We start from the raw sequence: 1,093 nt of genomic DNA, 5'->3' as shown, positions 1-1,093 counted from the left end.
TTGCATTAGAAGAGTTTTTACTACGTTATCACACTTTTGCTAGATCGTGTTCAAGTCGTACCTTGAGTTATGATGATACTAGAATGATTATATTAAAATATATAGTTTGTGCATTATGCCTTTGCTCGGTGGGTTTAAATCAAAACTGTATGTAAGGAGACATTAGTAAATCATGCAAAGCCTTTATCCATGTAGCATTACTTCACATTTGTAATACAGTATTGTTCAATACTTGACAAATGGTAAGTTCAACACGAGATAAAAATAGTAGTTCCCTGACCGGGAATCGAACCCGGGCCGCGGCGGTGAGAGCGCCGAATCCTAACCACTAGACCACCAGGGAAGGATGACAGCGCTTCTTCATGTGACATCTTAATAATGACACAAACCAAGACGTGTGAACATAAATTGATTTAGCATCAGCTGGATGCACAAAGTCAGTCTGGAGTGAACTGCCTCGATGTGTTTTTAATTAAGAAATTCAACCCAACATTACTTTGGAAAAATATATTGTTTGGATTGACTGATCTCTTTGGTTTTGAACGGATCACTATATGTGTAGTTTGTGATGCTAATGGTAACCAACATTTCCCCCCTGGATTCTCGTTAAATCATTATTCCTTTGCACTCAAAATTGCCTATCTTCTTAACTTGATCTTACCCAAAATGCATGGCCCCATGGGAAGGAGGAGGAAGGAGTACCAACCTTTGACTTTAGCCACACAATTCAAAACAAACATTTACAAAATGTACTGAAAGACCAATCTTTATTTTAAGGTGCCTCTTCTTCTTTTAAATGAAACCTTCATACATGAAATATTAGGAATACAATAATAATATTGTCAATCGAAAAGAACTGAGACACTTTTAACAGTTCACTGATTATTTTATTTATTGTCTAAAGCAGGGGTGTCCAAACTGTTTTCACTGAGGGCCACATACAGAAAAACATACAAATGTCTGGGCCCCCTCTCACTAGAGGTACTGCCTCATAAAGTGAGTTATAAATGAGCAAAATCAATCAAATGTAAATTATTCCTAATACTTGAAAATGCTTTAAGAAACACAACAGCCTATACAGCTCTCCAGAGGC

At 37.0% G+C, this 1,093-nt stretch overlaps 1 non-coding gene across 1 annotated transcript; it reads right to left on the bottom strand.

The window, feature by feature from the left end:
- Positions 1–271: 271 nt before the first annotated feature.
- Positions 272–343, bottom strand: trnae-cuc (transfer RNA glutamic acid (anticodon CUC)). Its single transcript has one exon. It is a non-coding gene; the product is annotated as a tRNA-Glu (tRNA).
- Positions 344–1,093: the final 750 nt, after the last annotated feature.

Source organism: Notothenia coriiceps, unplaced genomic scaffold (genome assembly GCF_000735185.1).
Source record: "Notothenia coriiceps isolate Sejong01 unplaced genomic scaffold, NC01 NC01_scaffold00036756, whole genome shotgun sequence".
Classification (NCBI taxonomy): domain Eukaryota; kingdom Metazoa; phylum Chordata; class Actinopteri; order Perciformes; family Nototheniidae; genus Notothenia; species Notothenia coriiceps.
Note: the sequence above shows the minus strand (reverse complement) of the source record. Positions and strands in the feature narration are given on the sequence as shown.